The sequence below is a fragment of the Eptatretus burgeri genome, chromosome 8, assembly GCF_056783735.1.
Source record: "Eptatretus burgeri isolate ZD-2024b chromosome 8, Ebu_testis_v1, whole genome shotgun sequence".
NCBI lineage: Eukaryota > Metazoa > Chordata > Myxini > Myxiniformes > Myxinidae > Eptatretus > Eptatretus burgeri.
In genome coordinates, this window is record NC_140968.1 from 85,284,187 (window position 1) to 85,309,235 (window position 25,049).

General features: G+C 46.6%; 1 pseudogene across 1 annotated transcript in view; it reads right to left on the reverse strand.

Annotated features, from left to right (window-relative positions):
- Positions 1-12,359: 12,359 nt before the first annotated feature.
- Positions 12,360-25,049, reverse strand: part of LOC147022199 (uncharacterized) — a 45,771-nt pseudogene continuing 33,081 nt past the window's right edge. The window contains exons 4-5 of the transcript XR_015061110.1: positions 24,118-24,183; positions 12,360-15,461 (exon numbers count right to left, since the gene is read on the reverse strand). The product of XR_015061110.1 is annotated as an uncharacterized LOC147022199 (transcript). The remainder of the gene's footprint in view (positions 15,462-24,117; positions 24,184-25,049) is intronic.

Genomic DNA, 25,049 nt, shown 5'->3' on the forward strand with positions numbered 1-25,049 from the left:
AATCCCCCCCGCCCGAGCGGAATCTTAGCTTTATCTATTCCGTGCTCGAGCCGTGCGACATGTGATCACACGTCACGTTCAATTCACCACAATCAACATGAACATTTCAGTAACAACAGGCAAAACATTCATTGAGATTAAAGAAACATATCACGCTGCCACTTGAAAGGTAGATGTTGTGGTATTTTTGGATAAGCATTAGTAAATGCCAATAAATGAATGATTAAATGTTATAAGTTTCTGGTAGCATGAATCGGTGAATTATAATATAAACTGCTTGATGTAACGAGCTAATGTTGACTATGGATGGCCATATTGCACTGTAAACTGCCGAGTAAGATTTGTCAAGATGCTGGAACGTTATCAGATGAAACTTCCAGTGTGGCCGAGAATCACATTTGCTGGAAGGCACGGGATCGTTCCGTGTCACTATATAAACCCGTGAGTGGAAGGTGTAGAGAGACGGGTGACATGTGACGAGCCGTGTGTTTTGATCGTCCCTGTGCTCGATGAGTGAACGAGGTGTTAATGTCCAGAGTGGTTGCTAATGTGTGGAGCTGATTATAATCAGCTGGATTAAAGCTCATTAAGATTGTGTATCGGGAAAAAATTGCTTTGAGCTCTTTAATCATCCTGAACGGGCCGCACACGAGTGAGAATGATGCGATGGGAATCGATTGTTCGACAACCACGGTGGACGAAGTGAACATGCGTGAGTTGAGCCAGCAGGGCAGGGGCATTGGGTGGAAACAACTTAATGCGGGAATCAGAGTTGGACATTGCATGTAATGGTGAATTTCCTCATTTGACTTTGTCTCTGTTTATTTGAAATACAAGTTTTTAAAACGTTACGCTGTTGATGTGGTCATTGTAACATCACTTAGAAGTCACAGACCACAACTGAAAAGATCCGTTTTATTGGTGGCCGACCAGTACGATCGTTCATATTTGTGAAGCACAAATCTTTGGTTTCAGACTAGAGAACGAGCTGGGTTCAGCACCATGAACAACATACGTACACTAAAAGGAAAGAAATCCCAAGGTGCATGTACCCTGGCAAACACCATAAATTGGGTCAATTCAAACATTCAATGAAATGGAAGAAAAATATATCATGCCATCAGCAGGGTCAATCCAACACCCACCACAGGTGACGGCATTGTCACAACTGCATGGGTATAGTGCGATCATCACGACGACGACGACGACGACGGTTCTCATGGTTCACATCAAATTTCTAAACTAAACTCGAGGTAGAGGATCATGGGAAACTTATAACAAAAGTTTTTTTTTGTTAAACTCACTTTACAAGTCTTTTACTTGTTACAACAGACTCAAAGTGATCATCCAAACACTCCCTAAAGTAATAATAATAATTAAAAAAACTGAATACGATTTATTCAACCTATCAACTCCGGGCACCGATAAATTCATGGAAGTCACTAAATGACATGCTAACCAAGAATGAATTCCTTCATTCATTTACTGATAATTCAGGGAGGTCTCTGGATGACATGCCAACCAAGAATTAATTCCTTCATTCATTCACCGATAATTCACGAAAATCACTGAATGACACTGTAATGAACAGCTGAAGTTCGGTTACATTGATATTTACTTTAGATTGAGAATTCCAGTTTGCAGAGGTTGTCAGTGCACAACTACCAAATCTGCTTCACATTCTGTTACAGTCAAATCTTCCAGCATCAGGATCCTTTTCCACATCTACAAACCTGCGTCCTTCAAACCTCACCACTCCTTCCCCCTCGTCCCACCCCTTCTCATCTTTCCTGTCCCATACTCCCATCTTCTTCCCCCTTCCCCTCCTCGTCCTGCCATTTCCCATCTCTCCCCCAGTCTCACCTCCTCCCACATCCTGCCCCCCTCCCATCTTCCCCTCCGAGCCTCGAAAACTGTGCCACACCCTCCCCTCTTCCTCACTGTGTGGACATCAAACACTTGAGGCCTCCACTCCAACCTGACAGATCTCTCAACTCAAGCTGCTCCTGGCAGCCCTGACATCATCTGTTTAACAGAATCCTTCCTCCCACAGGACATCACTTACTCCTAGGTGTCTTTCCCTGGCAATTTTTGTCTTTTGTCTCCTCCACTTTTATTGACCTGAACCCCATCCTGGCAGCGAAGTCGTACTGTACAACAAGAGCTCTACTTCTCACTTAATATGCACTGCTCTTACACCTCCATCCCCCAGGAGTACCTTTGGCTGTGACTTCCCCTGCGCTCCCACATATTGTTCATCTGTGCGATGTTCCGTCCTACAAACAGTAACGGCTCCATCTACATCTCTTTCTGACAACATGGACCAACTTTTAATCACACCTCAATTCCTTCTTCCTAAAATATGGCGATTTAAATTGTCATCATGCAAATTTGCTGGGTGTTTACAAACCTCTCCCACCAGCCATGGCACTTCAACAAAGTAATTCTGTGACAACATAGGACTGACTCAATCTGGAAACTTTCCACCCAGATTTCTCCCAAAGGCAAATCCTCCCTTCTGGACTTGTTGATTACAAACTTCCCCGCAAATGTCTCCTTCTCTTTTTCTGCTCCAATTGGTTCATCTTAGCATATGCTTGTGAAAGTCCAAAAAAGAACATCGATCCAACCTGAAAAATGAACTTTCAAACTAGTCTCGTTACTCTAAAACCTGGTGACGCCTTGTCAAGTCTTCCTCGGGATATTCCCCCTTCCCTCTCTACAAATTGCACCGCAACCGACTACGCTCATGAGAGGGGTGAATGCCTCACTTCTGTGTTCGCTTCCAAATCTCATGTTCCCCAACCACTCACTCTTGGTTGTTGACCTTGGGCCTATGTTGACCTCAAAAATAATTGACAAGTTGACTTGAGTGACCTGAAATATAAAATAACTTCAAATTTTAAGTCAATTGGATGAAAATTGAGGATTTTAGGTCAGGGTCAAGTATGGGAGTATGCGCGAGAGCAGCGCATCGCTGCGTCCACGTTCCGCCAGTACTCCAGTGGCCTCCGTATGGCCATCCCCCAGGCAGATGCCTGGCCCATCCCCATCTCCTTGAGATGCTGATCAACATGCTGCAACGACGAGGCACGTGGTCGGCCCATTGACCTCCTCCACTCATGAGGCTCACTCGCTAAGAGAATCTGGTGAGCTGGATCAGCGTCAGGAAAACGAGCCACATGGCCATACAGCCACAGCTGATGCTCTCGGACTATGCAGGTAACAAATCTTATTTGATTCTCTCTCAGCAACCGCTCATTGGACACAAAGTCGAACAGCAATCGCCAAGGATTCTCCGAAGAGACCTGGTAGCAAAGGAATTGTCTCCATCTCAGATCCCTTGTCAGACTCCAAGTCTCACACCCATAGAGCAAGACTGAAAGCATCAAGGACCTGAAGACTCGGACTTTCGTCCTCCCGCACAGGTACCGGCAGCGCCACACCCCATGATCCAGTGAATCCATGACTTCCCAGGCCTGACCCAGACGTCTATTGACCTCTGCCTGACAGCCAGCAGAGACATGAATATCACTGCCAATGAAAGTGAATCTCTCCACAACCTCAACATCCTCACCACAAACATCCACAGATAGGATAGCAGCTTTCAAGATGTCATTGAAGCCTGGATCTTAGGTTTTACCAAGGAAACCTGTAATCTCAGTGGCTCCGACCACTCATTTAGCACCTCGAGGGCCCCCAAAAGGATATCTAGTCTCTGCAAAGATGACTGCAACATCTGCAAAATCAAGGTCAGAGATCTTGACATTCCCAAAGATGTACCACAGCTTGACCTCTCCGACATCCTCCCCAGAATCCAGTCCATACAAGGGCTGAAAAGTGTGGAGGCCACTACCCACCCCTGACAAACTCCAGGAACAACTGGAAAGAAGACAGAGATGGCATCGCCACATCTCACAGCACTCTAAGTACCAGAGTATAGTTGAGACATCAGATCGATCAGTTTTGGTGGCACCCCACGAAGACTAAGAATCCTGCAGAGGGCATCCCCATTCACTGAATCAAACACTTTACGGAGATCAGCAAAGGTGAGGACCCAAAGAGCAAGTTCATGGTGAATCTTTGACCTCTTTGGTGTAAAGCCTGACTGCTCTGGACGCTGGTGCTCAAGCAAATGGTGGCGAATTATCCGAGTGAAGACCTTGCCCTACACTGAGAGCAGTGTCACGCCTCGGTAATTGTTGCAGTCTTGGCGATCACCCTTCCCTTTCCACAGAGGGACAACATGGCCCCTCTTCCAGTCAGTTGGGATGATGCCTGTGTTCCAGGCAGAGCATAGAACTACATGCAACAACACGAGTGCAGCATTTCCACCAGCCTTGAGAAGTTCAGCATGGATACCACAGATCCCTGGAGCTCTGCCTATTTCAACCGGTTTACCGCAGAATGTGTTTCCACAAACGAAGGTGGACCACAGTTGATTGGAGGGTCAGCAAAAGGTATTGTGACACCCCTGACGTCCAAGTCGACAGCTGGTGGATCAGCCTGGTACAACCGCTCAAAATAACCGGCTCAGCGGGCCTTCACTTTGGACTTCTCTGTCAAGAGCCCACCACCCTCTGCTCTAACTGCAGTACACCAAGGGATGGGCTTGGACGAACGCAATGCGCAAATTCCCCTGAAAGCAGGATGAGAATCACTCGACAACAGGTGATGCTCTACCGGTTACATATTCCTCGCACATAGGCCTCCTTTTCCACCCTTAGTGCACGTTCAGTTTTATGCCTCAGCTCCCTGAACAGCTCAGCTTTGCCATTCAGCCTTGTGGTGGAGTCTGCGGGCCTATGGGGAAGGGCATGGTGATGTTGCATGGTGGGCGTGATGATGGGAGGTGGCCGTGGGGGTCGGCAAGGGATATGAGGTGTGCGCGCCGCCTGAGGCGTCGTAGTAATGCTGGAGTCGGCCGGCTCGTGAGTGTACCGAGTACGGAATAAAGGGGAGCCGCGGGCACAGTACGCCCGCGCTCGCACTCGTGCAACACAGCCCGGCTCGACTGTTCCTCCACTTCGTGTCTGCCTGCTAAGCATCTCCCATTTCAGTACAGTACAGTTGGCGAACGAGGATCTGCGGATCGGCGTGTGTAAGGGCGGTTCCAAGCTACGGAGCCAAGGGTCTCACGGAGCATGGCGGAAGATCGCGGCACGGCACACGGACGTGTACCCGTGTTCGGGGGAGATGAGTTCGAGTTGTTTTCTGAACAGTTAGGTTGCTACTTTCGGGCGAATGATGTAGAGGATGAAGAGAAACGCAAGGCGATCTTGCTCGCCTCGCTATCAACGGAGCACTACCGCCTGCTGAGTGATTTGGTGGCTCCAAATAGACCCAGTGATGATGTGCTATCCTTTCAGGACATCGTGGCAAAAATGAAGACCCACTTGGCGCTGGAGAAGTCGTTACACCTTGCGCGGTTCCAGTTCGATCATCTCGCTAAGGGTGGCGAGGAGCGCGTGGCGGACTTCATGGCACGAGTGAAGCATTCGGCTGTGCCTTGCAAATTCACGGCAGAGGAGCGTCCGACAAGGCTCAGAGATCGTTTTATTTCTGGTCTGCGAGACGCGAAGATGGTAGCGGCTATCCTGCGATTAACCGACATCACATTCGACTCGGCGGTCGTGACTGCTTCGTCTGTCGAGCAGACGCTCACGGATGTCCGTGCCATTGCTGGCCAGGACGCAATGAGTAGCTCCAGCTGGAGTATGGCGGTAATCCCGAAGTCCACGCGGTAACCGCACAAGTGCCGCGAGTCACGCAGCCCGGAGTCCGAGCGGTGGCTCAAGTGCCGCAGGTCGCACGCGCATCTGGCGGTGCGGGACGAGGGGCACCGCAGCACGGTCGCACCGGGAGCGAAGGGGCACCGCAGCACAGTCGCGCCTGGAGCGAGGGGGCACCGCAGCACGGTCGCACCTGGAGCGAAGGGACTTTCCGCGGCTGCTGGGGGTGTGGGGGTCCGCACCTGCGACAAATGTGCCCGTATAAGAACACCGTGTGTTTGCATTGTCACAAGGTGGGACATTTGAAGCGTGTGTGTCGGATGGCGGGGGCCTCCGTTGGGGTCTTGGATGACGAGGTGCGAGAGGACCCCAGTGACCTGGAGATCGGCCTGCAACCGGGGCCTGACAATGCCGGCGAGCCAGAGCGGGAGATGCAACCACGGTTGAGTCTGTTTTCCGTTGGTTCGGAGATGACGACGCCTTTCACGGTTGAGGTCGAAGTGAATGGCCAACCGACTGTGTTTTGTGTGGATACCGGGGCAGCAGTGTCGGTCATGGATGAGCGGGCGGCTCGTGGTCTTCGCGGTATTCGCCTGGTCAAGACGGCCTTGTCGTTATACACGTACACCGGTGAGGCGATTGCACCGCTTGCGAGGGCCGACGTCTCAGTGCGCTACCGAGATCGACGCGCCCAGCTCTCGGTGTTCGTTGTACGAGGGGAGGGGCCCCCCCTGTTGGGTCGAGACTGGCTGGCGCACCTCGGACTGGGTCTCCGGTTCGTACCTCCAGATGTGCCAGTACTCTCTTCGAGGCCTTCGTCGAGTACCGAGGGCGAGGCTCTGGCAGGCGGCGAGAGCCGTATCAGCTCTCGCGATGAGTTCCCGCGCTTCGCTCGCGATGAGTTCCCGCGCTGTGGCAGGGTTCGTGAGGCAATGCGCGTCGGTGTGGTGCAGGCAGCTTCGACAGGTGACGGTGGGCCCGTGGCGTTGGAGGGAGTCGCGAGTCACAACATCGAGTCGACAACCAAGAAGCGGACTCGTGATGCGGGTTGTGGGTTGTTGTTCATGGCATATGTGCTTTTCCTTGCTCTAGTGATGCAGTTTAATGTTGTTGAAATAAATGCCAGCAGTTCTCGTGTAAAAGTGGATGTGGCGGAGATCAGTCAATGGGAGTTGGATTATGATCAATGTGATGTAGGGGCTTCAGGGGCGGTGGTGGCGAATAAAAAGGTTGAGTTGGCCGTCCACTGTCCCGGGCCGCAGGTAATTGCTTTGTCATGTGCTGGGATTTTATCAAAAAAGCGCGCTGTACGGAAAAATGAATTTGCGATGCTTCGAATATTATTCGTAATGATTTATAACGAGCCTATGATTGCGGTGTGGTTTAAGTGGAGTTGCTCCCGTCTAGCGGCCGTGTGGGTCTCGGAGATCGACTCGGAACCAAGACTGGTGCCCTGGTCGGCGTTACCCCCACCTCTGATTGCGAGCGCAACTCGCTGTGTTCGCTCAAGGCCGTTGGGACGGACGTTGGCGTCTCAACTGATTGTGGTGCGTGAGTTGTTTTGGCGCATTAAATGCATGCAGCCAGCGGCGCTGTTCAGTGCCCCCGGCCAAGGTCTAAGGCTGGCGCCACGACTTCCAGATAGCGGGCTGCCGGCCTCGGGATGTTTATCTACGTCGGGTCTGCCTGGGGGGAGTGGGCCGGAGGCGTTTGATGGGGCCGGAGGAGGTTGGCTCGAGAGGTCGTTACGACCTTGGCCAGGGTCATGTCAGCATGGGCCGCCTGGGGGCGTTTTTGCTGCATAATGCTGCTGTGCTTCTCATTTTGCTGCTTCATATCGGTAACGCAGTCAGACCTGACCTTTGCTGCTCCACTCGCTCGCATCGACACATTATATGATGTGGTGTGCTATTATACTTTGCTATTTTCATTTTATTTCCATGATTATTATACGAAGTCCTTCGTGTTCTGCATGCTTCTTATAATGGTAGTCAGTTAATAATCATAGTTTTAGGGGGGAGGAGTGTGGTGGAGTCTGCCTGCCTATGGGGAAGGGCATGGTGATGTTGCATGGTGGGCGTGATGATGGGAGGTGGCCGTGGGGGTCGGCAAGGGATATGAGGTGTGCGTGCCGCCTGAGGCGTCGTAGTAATGCTGGAGTCGGCCGGCTCGTGAGTGTACCGAGTACGGAATAAAGGGGAGCCGTGGGCACAGTACGCCCGCGCTCGCACTCGTGCAACACAGCCCGGCTCGACTGTTCCTCCGCTTCATGTCTGCCTGCTAAGCATCTCCCATTTCAGTACAGTACAAGCCTGACGCTGCGACTCTGGGCAATGGTATCCAGTGTCCCTTGAGAGACAAAATTCTTCTTCACCATCCGTGAGTTCTAAGACATCTACCGGCAACATGAAGGACGGTGATCTTGAAGACACTCACCAACTCTTCAGGATCCCCCAAAGCACCCAGACCCCCCAAATCTCCACTCAGCCTGTTTGCAAACTTCTCAGCTACCCTCTCATCCATGAGCTTGCCAACATCCAGCCTAGGTTGGGATGGTGCCATTCTCCTGGATTTAAGGTGCAACTTAAGAGTTGCTACAACAAGCCGCTGGTCAGTATTGAGGATCTGAGCACTCCGGTAGACCCTACAGTTCTGGATCATCCTCCAGCAACCATCAATGAGCACATGGTCAATCTCCTTTGCCACACCGCCAGCGTTGGAATACCAAGTCCAGCGATGAGCTTTTGGGTGCTGAAACCATGAACGAGCCGCCTGAAGTCCATGACTTCTTGCAAAGTGATTAACGACAGACTCGAGTGTGGCATAGAATGCCTCCTTTACAGTGAGATCACTCGCCTCAGTCGGAGCATATACAGAGACCAGGGAAATGACACCCAAGGAGTGACAAATCCTTCCCAAGGACGAATGAGTGACACCCAAGGACAAATTGTGGGTGGAGTTAGTTGAACTGTCCAACCAATGCATGGAATGGAATGTTTCACACAGCCGGATGGACACACTCAAACAAGCATATTATTATTATTAAAAGATGGAATGGGTGATGGGAGTTATTACGATGTGATATAATACATTAAATCCTCCAGTGAGTAGAGTTTTTTGAGTGATGTTGCATTGATGGGTTGACTGCCTGGACACAACTAATGTTGTGAATTTACTGATGTCGGTGACCTACTGATGTGGATCCATTACCGTGTTTGTGGATCCGCTGTTTGGAGAGGTTCCGGGCAGAAAGGATCGAAACCTCGAGGAAGAACAGTACCCAGCTGATGATCAATGTAGTCGGAAAACCAGTCAATTGGTTACAGGTTAAGGTTCTTACTTTAGGTAAAGGAACTATGTTTTGAGATTTACAATCAACATAAACTTGAATATAGGATGTTGTGAAATTAACATCATTCACAGCAATCCTTGAAATTTATGATATGTTAGGAATAGCCCCGAAACTATACAATTAAAAAACGATAACGGCAGTCTTCAATGCCAAATGATATGCCTCTGCCCACGTTACTACATCATTATAATACTTCGTTTGATATAAATCCCTTGAGCTGTTCTCAAGTATCATGTTGTTATCTCACATGACCTCTGACCTCCTGATGCTGAAATCAAATCGGTTCGTTTTTACATCATTATACATACTTGTATCAAGTTTGGTCACAGTCCAATCACTGGTTCCCAAGTTAGCACGGTAACATTTTTTTACCTCATATGACCTCTGACCTATTGACTCCATAATCTCATGAATTAATCTTTGCATCATTATACATACACTAGTACGGGCCCATATGTGCGTGGCTGTACGTGCGTGGCCATACGTGCAATATATTTTTTTTCTTCAAACTGTGAGCCAGAAAACTACACAGGCCGTTCCTTCGCTCTCGCGTGCCCGTACGTGCAACCCCCCCCCAAAAAAAACAACTTTCAAACCACGAGCCAGAAACAACCGCACAGGCCGTTCCTTCGCCCTCGTAAACGACGACTGGATTGGGGCATTGTGTTTATCTATAAATGCGCATAAGAAATCGAGAAATTATTTGAATACATTAAGTCATCACCATCCGGAAGTAGTGCGTGCCCGTACGGAATGTTCACATGCATTCCATGAATTATCGCTTGTATTGAAGTACAACTGCTGTGATACTTACACACAGAGTTAATTAAAATCAAAATTAAAATCAAGTTTACCTCCCTGTCTTTGCTTGCCATGACATTCGCTGCCATTGACCATTGCCACTCCTACGCCACGGTAACTAAGGCACCGATCGATCCCCATCGTAACCGGCACAACACGTGACGTCATCGTCGGCTGGCCACGCATCGGCCTACGCGAAGTTAAGTCCTCACTGTCCGGAAGTTCGCATATCACAGTTACGATTATTCGCAATTTAGTTTTAATGGCCAATTATTAAATTAGCGCCAACGTATTTTGCCTTTTCGCAATGTCATCGCAAGGAAAAACACGAAGAGAAGAGAAGAGAAGAGAAGAGAAGAGAAGAGAAGAGAAGAGAAGAGAAAGAAACGTACGTGCAAAAAAAATAAAAAATCTTTCAAACAACCACTCAGTCTGTTCCTTGGCTCTCGTAAACGACGACTGGATTGGGGAATTGTGTTTATCTATAAATGCGCATAAGAAATCGAGAAATTATTAGAATACACGAAGTCATCAATTTCCGAAAGTCCGTACGTTGTAACCAGTAATGGGGAACGCGGCTGAGGTTCTCTTCCCAATAGGCCACGCCTACGCAGCAACGTGTCTTGTCATTGGTTGGTGAATAAATGGCCGCAGCAACGTGTCTTGTCATTGGTTGGTAAATAAATGGCCATAACTTGGGAAACACTTGTCCGATTAATATCAAACCTTGAAAAGGCATATACTCAGATCCCCAGCAATATACCTGGCAAGTTTCAATTAGATCGGACCAGTGGTTGTCGAGAAACAATGGTCACACACACACACACACACACACACACACACACACACACACACACACACACACACACACACACACACACACACACACACACACACACACACATTGCTGGAATTATAGATAGATGTACAAAGTTTGACTTGGATCTCTTCAGCCATTCTTAAGTTATCGCGGTAACGAAAAACGATTGTGGACGCACAGACGGACAGACAACCTGAAAACATAATGCCTTCAGCGACTTCGTCGGCGGAGGCATAAAAAAGTGTCAGATGTGTGTCTGTCCATGTGTGTATGTGATAGAATTATGAGGAACATAAATGAAGAGATGTGTATGGGTGTGTGTCTATCCGCACACAGATCAACTGTAATATCGCTTCGCATTCTCTGCAACTCCTCACTTTTTTTAATGCCATGTTGCAGGGAAGTCTCGTCCTCCGAAAAACAACACATTATGAGGATTTCCTACAATAATTCATTGTTTTGATGATTGCATTTCATAGTACTTGTCATGGTTGTTTCAAAAGCACAAGGACAAGCACTGTACCACATGAGAAACAGGACAGCTAGACAAGTGAACACTGCACTATCTTTATTGCCTTGTGAAGGCTGTAATGGTGGAATCAAGTTTGTTCTGTCGAAATATTTTATTTTTCTTTGAAATGTCTGCAGTGCCAGAATATACACAGAGCCTTGGTGAGCCAGTTCAATTACTGCATGGTCTGGGTAAGGTTGGTACCAAGTCCGTTCATTGCCAGTTCTGTAATTGGGCTTTTAGATTTATTACAAGTTACAAATTCTTGTTATTACACTGCGGTGACTTGGGTGATTCCAGGGCAAAAATGAAAGCAGGAGACCGATGTTCTGGACAGCGCAATTTGTGTTGTTTCTATTTGCAAGGTCATGATTGGGGTAAGAATATATTCAGCAAAATAATATATTTTTAAAGCCGCCCTGATGTGAAGCTTTTCCCGTTTGACCTTTCCCATCCTTGATTATGGTGCAGGGAACAAGCAGCAAGTACAGTCATCAGTGCGTTGGGTTAAACTACCGAATGGAGTACGGCGATCTCATCTAATCCAGCTATTAAAACCAACCAGCAAATGCTGGAAGACAGGACTCTGGCTTAACATCCTATCTGATGGATGGCATATTGATGCCATAGCCTCCATGCAAATCGCCAGGGTGAGATTATCGTTAGGATGAGAATCCATCCCAGAAGCATCATGGTGAGTTAACTACCTCTGAGCTATCCTATCAGCCTTAAAGACTTTCTTTCTCCTCTGGAGAAACGGTCGAAAGCGATGCAAAGATATATCCAAATGTATATCTACATGGATTCACAAGTCTTTACTAATCCTCAAGATGATAAGTCTGTCCCTGGTTTCACGTGCAGTTTATTCGATGTAGGCTGGACAGATAAGCTTTCTTTGAGAGTGCTTTCCTCTTTTCCTTCATATCTATTTGGAATTTACGTTCTTTTGAACTGGCTGTTTGGCCGAGTGATTGAAGACTTCTTTTTCCACTGACTGCTGTGCGTTCAATTCTAGTGGCTGCTTCCTCTCAGCAACCCGTGTGATTAGTGTGCCGAACACCCCTAAACACAAGCCGAGGGAGCAATGGACTACAATTGCCTGTTTTAGATGTTCTTTTACAAAACAATGCAGAGAAGCCCATATCAATAGTGGTTCATGAAATTTATGATAATGGAGATGCTTATGCATTTAAGGGTAATACAATAAATCCATTCGATACATCGAGTTCCATATCTCAGCCTCTACTTTCTATTGATGCATCAAGGACAACACATTCCATACTCAAATAACGATTGAAATGTACGCATTTTTCACATTTTCTGAACTGCAATCAATTAGTTCAATCAGGGCAGGGAGTGTGAATGTCAAACGGACGTGCTTTAAGGAATGGCTACACTATTATTATTATTATTATTATTAGACTCTGACTTAGCACAACAAAGCCATGATAATGTTCAACTTTCCAACCAGCATGTTATAATAAAGGTGAAAATTAAAACATCACGTTCATTCATTTAAAATTACACAATGCATCTGATGCACTCAAATTAACAAAGCTCTCTCAGGATAGACTTAACGAAAATGCACAGAAATGAACTTCTCAATTTTTAGTTTTTTTTGTGAATGTAGTCCTGTATTTCTACAGGATTGTGGAGAGGTAGTGCACTTACTTTTTAATTATCATCTGGGTTTGATTCCCGAAACGACTAGAAACTGTTTGCAAAGTGCACAGTCCCTCATGTGGGTCTTAGGCTGGGTGTCTCGTCTGCTAAAATTTGTTGGTGGACGTTAAAGAAACCCACAGTCTTTCGTGAAATGTAGGCATTATCCTCATCACCTGAACAGATTCCAAATTCCTGCACAAACAACTTTAGTCGAACATCAGGCCTAGACCGATGTCGGTTCATACCAAAATCCTTCTAATGCAGATCCCACAACGTGGGAATAATAGAAGTCATTAAAGAAGTATAGTATTTTTAGATTATTGTCCTTCTCTTTCTTTAAATAATGGTGCGAGATCATCAATTATTTCCGACATAGCTGTGCAGTAGTTAGAGCCCTACCATAATAATTTGGCCACCAAAATTAGTACAAAAAAACAATAAAATCAGTGGCATTACGGTTACAGCATCCAATCTGAGCCTGGGAGGTTGGCGGTTCGACTCTGATCCGAGCCTAGTCATACCAAAGACTTGAAAAATGGTGCATGCTTCTTCCTCAGCATTTAGAGGATAGAGCACAGACAAATCCCATTAGGGATTTGTACAAAATGTACAAAATGCACAGACAAATCCCATTAGGTTGTCATCCCTTGGGGGAGTTTTCTCCCAAAGTTCCGCAGTGACTGTGGAGAGAAAAGGTCTGCCCCTAAACAGCACTTCTAGTTGTGGGATTAATGTTCTTCATGATGCAAAACCCTCCATGCCAAGCACCAACACATGCTTGTTGGGAGATGCCATTTCCTTGGTTCTTACAGACAAGCCATTTACAGAGGCAGTGTTACCTCAGAGTTATCCTGCCAACCTATTGTTATCAATGTCATCCATCAACCAGTGACCTTTTTTGGTTTACAGAATTGGGCATTACGGGAGAGCAAGTCGACTGTGGGTAAACAGGAAACTGGAACAGCACTCAGTGGAGCACTTACCTCTACCAGGCTGAACAGTTTAGATTTTGTATCCCACTGATAGGCCAGATCTGGATCCGGACCTGATCAATTAGTTCTCGTCACCTCCCCAACTCATCACCAATTTTCTTCTGAATCAGTCCATAACTTTTTGACATATCATGCATGCTATTTATCTTTTTTGGTCCCATCTACAATCGTGAAGAATCATTTTTTAAATTCTAGAATCTGAATCCGGATCCTCACCAATATCTAATCAATGCGTCCTTGCACACAATGATCCATTTTGTCCGAATCCATCCATAGCATTTTTAGATATCCTGCTCACAGACAGCAGACAAACAGGGGTGAAAACATAACCTCCATCCCCCTTTGGTGGTGGAGGTAACGAGGAAGGGAATGAAAACACAGGAAGAGAGAGAGAGAGAGAGAGAGAGAGAGAGAGAGAGAGAGAGAGAGAGAGAGAGAGAGAGAGAGAGAGAGAGAGAGACAGAGACAGAGACAGAGACAGAGACAGAGACAGAGACAGAGACAGAGACAGAGACAGAGACAGCGTACTTTGAAAGTAAAAGAGGGTTGGGTTGATGAGGGTAGAAAAGACAGGGATCGAGGTGGTGTACCACTTGTTTGAAGCCCTTGAGGGAAGAATGCAATTGAACTCTCTGGAAGACAGTTCCACAAATGGAAGAAAAGAGTATAGTAGAGGTGGGTGGTAATCCTGGATATTTGGGAGACTACTCTTAAAATCACCAGCTCTTAACCAGTCTTTATCTCTCTCTCTATCCTCATTTGCAGATTCCTTTTCTTCCTCTCTAAAAATTAGTCTTAATTAGGCGAATAATTCTGAATATTTTGGAATCCTATTTTGCAGGTTCCAAACCTGAATCACTTTACAGTTTACAGTATTACACCATGGCCGTTGATCATCCAGAAATGTTGTCGAGAATGGTAGCCGCACATGTTTTTTTCAAACTTAAAGTCGAAAAAGTCTCCAAACTTGTATATAAACAAAAACGAAAACTTGAAAATTGAAAGATAACTAAATAATAAATATAATAATAGCTAATAATATAAAAATAAGGCTCAATATGCTCGATGATCAGTCACATGAAGAAGAAATGTTGGATGCATCGATGAAAACATTAAATATACACTATTTTGGAGGATCAAGTTGTGATTTACGACAACATAAAAATGTGAAAATATAAAAATGAAGCAGTGGAAACACAAACAATTCAATGACACATTTTTGTTCATGTGAGAATTACAATTCTTCTTTCATATAATTAAATAAAATACCTTAAATAAGTGCATGCAATTAAGTGAACGTTTACAACACGACGAGAATAAATCAACCATCATTATTACCAAGAGCATGTTGAGCCAAGACCAAGGCAAATAGGTAAAGGCAGAGATCTGACGCAACAGTGACGATTGCAATGCAGGACCGCACGATTGGGGTACGGAACAACCACGTGTGGACTTGTAAATTGAAAGGGCTATCTGGTGGCGTTGAACCAGCTGCAGGGGAAGAACATGATGGTGAAGAAGGGGGACTTGATGAAATCGTGTCTTCGTTTCCTTGACCGAGAAAGAATGCCAAGGCAGGAGGGATGGGCTGTTTGGTTGGGGAATAAAGGTTGAAGAGAATGTTTGAATCATATATTGGCATACATTTATCCAAGCAAGAAAGTTTAATAGATTTTGCTCTGCATCAAAGTTAATATCGGTTTCCTTCAAGGATGTACATTATTAAAAACCCACATACGTGTACAAAAGGATATGTACAATGATATTTCTGTACACATTATCGTCTTTATACATGTTCTGTGCTGGGTTAAATACACAAGACGAAAGCCTGGAGTAGCTAAAATTATCATGATTATTAGGAATGCTATTAAGAAGCTACGCACATAATATGCATGCAAAAAATCCAAATATACAACATGTATTGGGTTGGCCTGTTTAGCATTTCCATCTGAACTGATGGTTCGTCATTCTGTGAACCCAGGTACAAAATCATTCTTACTATATGTACTTGTATTGGTCCACCATCTACAAATGGCCTTGTACTGTATTTTTTGGCCGAAAGTCATTGTGGAGTACAAGTTGAATTGGCTAATTTTCCCATTTTTTGTTCCTTCATTCAGAGATACAATAAGTCGATTTGGAGTGTAAGACGAAGCTGGATCAACTACGGTAGTTAGCGAAACTGTTATTCAGAACAATATAGGTGTTAATTCCTCCCTGACACTTACAGCAGATCATCACTGCCTCCGGTACAGTACTTCCAGGGTGATGAACATTAATGAGCTGTTTTGTGCATATTATTTTACTCCGTTGTGGGACGATGTTTCAGATAAATTAGGAATGTAAATAGTTTTTCAACCTCTTTGTTATCATATTCAGGTAGCGTATTTAAAACAGCTAATTTTCTCACTGACACACAAATTACCTGTGCAGTGCGCAGCCATATTACCACCGTTTTCTTCAGCGAGCTTAATAATTTCCAACTCAAATGTTGCCGTGTAGAACTTGCGTGACTTTACGGGAGGCATTTTGAGATGATGTAATAAGGATAGATGGATACAAATTATTAGGCTTGAAAGGGATGGACCAAACGTAATTGGTGAGTGCATGTTCGTTATTGATTGGATATTTTTGCATGTGCCAGTGAGCGGATCAATCATTGATTTCTCACCCGATCGGCAAATGTTCCGGGCAAAGCTTTCTGCAGTGTGTTTTAAATTAACAGTTATACAATTTATTTCAGAAAAATCACACTTTGCAATTTATTTTTTTTTACCTCCGCCACCTAAGGTGGATGGCAGTTCTGTTTTCACCCCATCTGTTAGTGAGCAGGATCTGTTTTCACCCCATCTGTCTGTTATTGAGGAGGATATCTCAAAAAGTTATGGAACAATTCAGCCGAAATTTGGTGGAAAGGTGTGTGACATGACAAATTCTTTAGATTTTGGTAAAGATCTGGATCCGGATCCCATAATGATTTAAGTGATTCTTCACTATTGAGAGATAGGGCCAAAAACGATAAATAGCACAATATCTAAAAACGTTTTGGATGGATTATGACAAAAACGTGGTGGATGAGTTGGGAATGTGACAAGACCAAGCCGATTAGATTTTGGTTAAGGTCCTGATGTAGATCTGGCATATTGGGGAATACAAAACGAAAACTGCTCAGCCTGGCATAGGTATGCACTATACCGAGTGCAGTTCTCATTAATTTATGCAATTCAATGTCTTAAACCATAGATAAGTTGATTGTGAGTACAAGGTGAGGCCCGGGCTTCCAGGGAAAAAAATATACCATCAGAGATGGGGAATCCCCCGCCATTGAAATCAAATAAGCGGTTTTCCATTTATTACAAAAAACATTTTTTTCAAGATGGCCACCCCAGTCGGCCATCTTGGATCTGGCCACACCCAAAATCAATAGGATTCTTTCTTTTCAGGTGGTACATGTGACCCAAATTTCAAATCGATATGGCGAACAGTTTATGAGTTATCGCACGCACAGCTATAAATGTTGACGCCATGCCAGCCAGCCGGCCGGACGGACGACCGCCCCAGTCGGCCATCTTGGATCCGGCCACGCCCAAAATCAATGGGGTTCTTCCTTTTCAGGTGGTATATATGTGACCCAAATTTCAAATCGATATGGTGAAAAAACATTTTTTTCAAGATGGCCGCCCCAGTCGGCCATCTTGGATCTGGCCACGCCAAAAATCAATCAGGTTCTTCCTTTTCAGGTGGTACATGTGTGACCCAAATTTCAAATCGATATGACGAACAGTTTATGAGTTATCGCACTCACAGCTATAAATGTTGACGCCATAAATGTTGACGCCCAGCCAGCCAGCCGGACGACTGCCCCAGTCGGCCATCTTGGATCCGGCCATGCCCAAAATCAATAGGGTTCTTCCTTTTCAGGTGGTACATGTGTGACCCAAATTTCAAATCGACATGGTGAACAGTTTATGAGTTATCGCACTCACAGCTATAAATGTTGACGCCGCCCAGTCGGTCATCTTGGAGCCGGCCACGCCCAAAATCAATAGGGTTCTTCCTTTTCAGGTGGTACATGTGCGACCCAAATTTCAAATCGATATGGCGAACAGTTTATGAGTTATCGCACTCACAGCTATAAATGTTGGCGCCCAGCCAGCCGGACGGACGGATGGACAGCCGGACAGCTGGACGGACGACCCGGGTGATAACAATATCCCCCTTCCGCCACGCGGCAGGGGATAAAAAAAAAAGGTATGGACTTTTACACCAAAAAAATACGGTAATTCATGTTAAAGTGTCTGCTGTCCAAGTGCATTGTGTTCCACATCTGAATTTGATCCCAAATTAATTCAAGTACTGTTCATCTAATCCACCTGTATTGGCTAACATTATTGTTACTATATATTTTTTGTTATTATAATTATGATGGCGATATTTTTTTTACAATAATTACATTCTGTTTCAGCATTGGAGACTTTTAACTGGAATTGCAAAAACTCAAGCAATGTTCAACTCTTTATCGAAAATTTGGAATTTCAGACAACTATCACTAAAAACCAAGATGAGACAATTCAATTCCAATGTCAAATCAGTGTTATTATATGGCGCAGAAACATGGAAAATGAGCAAGGAAATAGAAAGCAAACTGACGGTCTTCCAAAATAGATATTTGAGAAGGATTTAAAAGATTTTCTGACCTAACAGGCTAAGAAATGAGGAAGTAAGGAGGACAGCTGAAGAATGACATTGTAGCAAAGGCCACAGAATGAAGATGGCGATGGGACATATAATGAGAGAGCAAGAGGGACATTTGACTAAAGAAGCCATGTTTTGGACACCAGTGGGGGAATGGAAGAGAGAGAGAGAGACCAAGAAATACATGAAGGAAAAATGACCGAAAATGAACTTAGATTTAAAAGGGGAATTGCCCTAAAGTGTGCAGAGAGGATTGCTCCAGACCAAATAAGATGGAAGAACCTTGTTGTGACCCGATGTGCCACGAATAAAAACAAGATTATAAATTATCACTCTAGTGTTTTACAGGTTGCACGTTGCATTGATGAGTAAGCTGGGTGTTCTATCCCAAGATGATTAAAAAATAAAAACTGTGCCATTGAATGCTGGTAATTTAACTAAATTCCCAAATGACTACTGCTAAAGGCCCAGTCACACCTTGACGTTTTAGCCAGCAATGGCAACGTATTAAAATGTATGTAAAACGCTGGCTTACGTTGAACTTTTGATGTTTTTTTTTTAAAGATTCGGACGTATTCATAACGACTTGGTCTTCTGCATTACGTATTAGTAATGGACACAGAACGTTTCGTTGTGTTACAGATAACTTATACCAACGAATGCTGAACCTGTTGTCGGCCTTCACAACCTATGCCCAACGATAGTCTTACTTAGGCATAGCGCACTGCACGCATCGCCGACGATGACGTGGCGTAGGTTATGAAAAGGCTGCCGCACATCGATTCAAATCATAACCGCCGCAGAAATGGAAGTGTCAACATCGCAGTCACACCTTCGCAATTTTGCCAGCGTATGCCGACCTCTGAAAAATGCGTCTAAAACGCTGGCGCACGTCGAGTACGGAATGGGTAAGTTTGGTATGCGTGAATAGAACGCTAAAGTATGCCATCATACGTCATAGTAAGTGGAGTACGTCTTGTAATTTTGAACATGTTGAAAATTTTACGACGTACTTGCCGTATGACACACGCTCCGCATGCGATGGGAATAAGTTGTACGCACGATATGCGATCGTTGACACACATCAACACACGTTACTTGTAAGGTGCTCATAAGTCGAAACACGTCAAGGTAATGGTTAGCGTCAGTGTTCCAGACTCCCGGTTTTTTTTTTCTTCGGTATGACGGTGTTCAGTGTACAGTGCGGTTATGATTTAAATCGTTGAGCGGCAGCCTGTGGTGTAGCCTGCGGGCATGCAGGGCGGGGGATGATGATGATGCATGATGGGCATGATGATGGGAGGAGGGGTCGGCATGGTCATCGGGTCGGCAAGGGATATAAGGTGTGCGCGCCGCCTGAGGCGTTGTAGTAACGCTGGAGTCGTCCGGCTCGTGAGTGTGCTAATACGCAATAAAGGAGAGCCACGGGCAGAGTACGCTCGCGCTCGTGCTTGTGCACCACAGCCCGGCTCGACTGTTCCTCCGCATCGTGTCTGCCTGCTAAGCATCTTCTATTCAGTACATCACAGTTGGCTGACGAGGATCTTCGGTCGGCGTGTGCAGGGCGGCAAGTAACCCGTGCGGTTCCAAGCTACGGAGCCAAGGGTCTCGCCAGCACGAGCATGGCAGAAGGTCGGGGCACGGCGCACGGACGCGTACCCGTGTTCGGGGGAGATGAATTCGAGTTGTTTTCTGAACAGTTAGGTTGCTACTTTCGCGCGAATGATGTAGAGGATGAAGAGAAACGCAAGGCGATCTTGCTCGCCTCGCTATCAACGGAGCAGTACCGGCTGCTGAGTGATTTGGTGGCTCCAAATAGGCCCAGTGATGACGGGCTATCGTTTCAGGACATCGTGGCAAAAATGAAGACCCACTTGGCGCCAGAGAAGTCGTTACATCTCGCGCGGTTCCAGTTCGATCACCTCGCTAAGGGTGGCGAGGAGCGCGTTGCAGACTTCGTAGCATGGGTGAAGCATTCGGCTGTGCCGTGCAAGTTCACGACAGAGGAGCGTCCGGCACAGCTCAGAGATCGTTTTATTTCTGGTCTGCGAGACGCAAAGATGGTAGCAGCCATCCTGCGATTGACCGACATCACATTCGACTCGGCGGTCGCGACTGCTTCGTCTGTCGAGCAGACACTCACGGATGTCCGCACCATTGCTGGCCAGGACGTAATGAGTAGCTCCAGCTGGGGCATGTCGGCTAATCCCGAGGTCCACGCGGTGACTGCACAAGTGCCGCAGGTCGCGCAGCCCGGAGTTCGCGCGATGGCTCAAGTGCCGCAGGTCGCACGCGCGCCTGGCGGTGCGGGACGAGGGCGCGCACCGCAGCACGGTTGCACCGGGAGCGAAGGGGCTTTCCGGGGGTGCTGGGGGTGTGGGGGTCCGCACCTGCGACAAATGTGCCCGTATAAGAACACCGTGTGTTTGCATTGTCACAAGGTGGGACATTTGAAGCGTGTGTGTCGGATGGCGGGGGCCTCCGTTGGGGTCTTGGATGACGAGGTGCGGGAGGACCCCAGTGACCTGGAGATCGGCCTGCAACCGGGGCATGACGATGCCGGCGAGCCGGAGCAGGAGATGCAACCACGGTTGAGTCTGTTTTCCGTTGGTTCGGAGATGACAACGCCTTTCACGGTGGAGGTCGAAGTGAATGGCGAACCGACCGTGTTTTCCGTGGATACCGGGGCTGCGGTGTCGGTCATGGGTGAGCAGGCGGCTCGTGGTCTTCGCGGTATTCGCCTGGTCAAGACGGCCTTATCGCTGTACACGTACACCGGTGAAGCGATTGCACCGCTTGCGAGGGCCGACGTCTCAGTGCGCTACCGAGGTCGACGCGCCCGGCTCTCGGTGTTCGTTGTACGAGGGGAGGGGCCCGCCCTTTTGGGTCGGGACTGGCTGGCGCACCTCGGACTGGATCTCCGGTTCGTACCTCCAGATGTGCCAGTGCTCTCTTCGAGGCCTTCGTCGAGTATCGAGGGCGAGGCTCTGGCGGCGGGGGCCGCGTCGATGCAACGGGAGCGACCATTCGTTGCTGCCTGCGGCGGTGATGTGCGGTTCGGGAGCGGCGAGAGCCGTATCAGCTCTCGCGATGAGTTCCCGCGTTTCGGCAGCGTTCGTGAGGCAATGCGCGCCGGTGTTGTTCGGGCGGCTGCGACAGGTTGCGGTGAGCCCGTGGCGTTAAAGGGAGTCGCGAGTCACAACATCGAGTCGACAACCAAGAAACGGACTCGTGATGTGGGTTGTGGGTTGTTGTTCATGGCATATGTGTTTTTCCTTGCTCTAGTGATGCAGTTTAACGTTGTTGAAATTAATGCCAGCAGTTCCCGTGTGAGAGTGGATTTGGCGGAGATCAATCAATGGGATTTGTATTATGATCAATGTGATGTGGGGGCTTTGGGAGCGGTGGTGGCGAATAAAAAGGTTGGGTTGGCCTTCCATAGTCCCGGGCCGCGGGTAGTTGTTTTGTCATGTGCTGGGATTTTATCAAAAGAGCGCGCTGTACGGAAAAATGAGTTTGCAATGCTTCGAATGATGTTCGTAGTGATTTATGACGAGCCTATGATTGAAGTGTGGTTTAAATGGAATTGCTACCGTCTAGCTGCCGGGTGGGTCTCGGAGATCGACTCGGAACCAAGACTGGTGCGCTGGTTGGCGTTACCCCCACCTCTGGTTGCGAGCGCAGCTCTCTGTGTTCGCTCAAGGCCGTTTACACGGGCGTTGGCGTCTCAACTGATTGTGGTGCGTGGGTTGTTTTGGAGCATTAAGTGCGTACAGCCAGCGGCGCTGTTCAGCGCCCCCGGCCAAGGTCGATCAAGGCTGGCGCTGGCGCCACGGTTTCCAGACAGCGGGCGTCCGGCCTCGGAATGTTTATCTACGTCGGGTCTGCCTGGGGGGAGTGGGCCGGAGGCGTTTGATGGTGCCGGGGGAGGTTGGCTCGAGAGATCGCCACGGCCTCGGCGAGGGCCATGTCAGCATGAGCCGCCTGGGGGCGTTTCCGCTGTATAGGGCTGCTGTGCTTTTCGCCTTGCTGCTTCATATCGGTAACGCGGCCAGAGTTTTGGAGGTGCTGTGTTTTCGGAATCTGGCCGTGGCAGCTCCATTAACTCGCTTTCACGCATTATATGATGTGGTGTGCTGTTATACTTCGCTGTTTTCATTTTATTTTCATGATTATTATACCGAAGTCCTTCGTGTTGGTTATGCTTATTATGATGGTGATCATTTCATAATCATAGTTTTAGGAGGGAGGAGTGTGGTGTAGCCTGCGGGCATGCAGGGCGGGGCATGATGATGATGCATGATGGGCATGATGATGGGAGGAGGGGTCGGCATGGTCATCGGGTCGGCAAGGGATATAAGGTGTGCGCGCCGCCTGAGGCGTTGTAGTAACGCTGGAGTCGTCCGGCTCGTGAGTGTGCTAATACGCAATAAAGGAGAGCCACGGGCAGAGTACGCTCGCGCTCGTGCTTGTGCACCACAGCCCGGCTCGACTGTTCCTCCGCATCGTGTCTGCCTGCTAAGCATCTTCTATTCAGTACATCACACAGCCTATTAATTATATTATAACTGCCCTAGAAATCGAAGTGTCAAAATCACCATCATACTGAAGGAAGGAAGAAAAAAAAACAAAAAAAACAAAAAACAGGGAGCGTGGAACACTGACGCTAACCATTACCTTGATGTGTTTCGACTTATGAGCACCTTACAAGTAACGTGTGTCGATGTGTGTCGCCGATCGCGTAACGTGAGTACAACACGTAACTCATAGGTTAGAAATAAGTTTCGGGTACGCTAAACATTACCTCGACGTGTTTCGACTTATGAGTAACTCACAAGTAACGTGTGTCGACGTGTGTCAACGATGGCGTGACGTGCCTACAACTAATGGCCAGCGTTATGCGGAACGTGTGAGTCATACGCTGGCATAAGTCTTAAAATTTCAAGCATGGAAAATTTGAGGACAACCGAAAAGTTCAACGTTTAAAGCCAGCGTACAACGACGTATGGCAGTGTTTTTCAGCGTTCTCTCAATGTTATCAAAACTTACCCATAACGTATTCGACGTGTACCAGCGTTGTAGACAAATTTTCCAAAAATCGGCATAAGCTGGCTAAAACGTCAAGGTGTGACTGGGCCTTAAGGCCAACGGCAAACCACACCATGTACTCTTTTTCTAGAGACCGATTCAGCAGCGCTGAAACTCTAGGAAGAGCACAGACATGAACGGACAAATTGATTCTGATAGAGACATTTTTCAGTAACAATATTACCCCTGGTAAGTTATCCTGATGATGGATACAGAAATGATATTGTGATTGTAATTTGCTTCAGTTATGGTATATGGAAAATCAGCAGTTATCAGGGCTGTTACTGGAACACTTGAAAAGGCATCGCTATCTCTGCAGCAGGATCAGAGGTTTCATGACATTTCCTGCTTGTTGGAAAAAGTTGTGATGGCTGTGCATTACATTTTCAAGTTCAGCTGCAGTTTGTCTGCTTTGCATAAGTGTGAGGAAGGTAATTTGTAGAACTGATAACGTGTGGTACCTGTGGGAAGTAGCGCTGAAGGCCCATCAGAGCAACTTGCAAAGTGAGAAATGGAGCAAACACCGACTGTCGCATGTGCACGTACACACACACACACACACACACACACACACACACACACACACACACACACACACACACACACACACACACACACACACACACACACACTCATGAACAATGCAACAATCAACAAACATCATGTTACAGTAGAGTTCTGTTATAAGGAACATTTGTTCAAACTAACTTTGTCATGATTATCTTTTGGATAATCCCATTGTAATGAAGGAATTTCATTCGTAAACAATGAAATGTATAATTTTTGTTAAAAGCTGTTGAACCCATAAAACAGTCTATTCTGGCTGTTTCTTTCAATGCTATGAAGGACAAATGGGAACGACGGGTCAAATTGCATATGATGAAAGTATAGAAAATTGATGGAAAGTTTTTTTTCAAATTTCTATTTCTAGGTAATGCCAAAGCAAGTAATGTCAAACTCATTTGCCCTAAACACTTGAAGGCATGGTATTTATTACCTCTGCCATCAAAGGTGAAGGAGGTGATGTTTTCATACCTTTCTCTCTGTTTGCCTGTGTACAGGAAATCTCAAAAAGTTGTGGACAGATTCAAATGAAATTTTGTGGACTGGTTGGGTGTGTGACAAGGACGAACTGATTACATTTTGGTGAAGACCTGGATTCGGATCCGACTTCCAGAATTTTTAAAAGTGATTCTTCGCCATTGAGAGATAGGGTCAAAACGATATCTCGCACGATATCTCAAAAAGTTGTGGACAGAATTAGACAAAACTTGGTGGACATGTTGGGTGTGTGACAAGAAATAATTGATTCAATTTTGATGAAGATCCGAATCCTGATCTGGATCAGATAATTTTTAAAATGATTCTTCACCATTGAGAGATGGCTAAACCG